Below are 222 nucleotides of genomic sequence, written 5' to 3' on the forward strand. Positions count from 1 at the left end.
AAAAAATCAAGTAAGCACATACGTAGACGACACCATTGCATTGTTAAAGGGAAGTTGAAAACCATACACAGTTTAATTTACAATTATTATTATCAATGACAATGGAAACACTGTCATTTCATATATACATAAAAAAAATCAAAACTTGCTGCTGTGTCAGGACTGTGCTGAAACCATGCATTATGATTCCACTCTGAAACAGACGAAATTATAATGGCCTTT

This window comes from Penaeus monodon, chromosome 28 (genome assembly GCF_015228065.2).
Source record: "Penaeus monodon isolate SGIC_2016 chromosome 28, NSTDA_Pmon_1, whole genome shotgun sequence".
Classification (NCBI taxonomy): Eukaryota; Metazoa; Arthropoda; class Malacostraca; order Decapoda; family Penaeidae; genus Penaeus; species Penaeus monodon.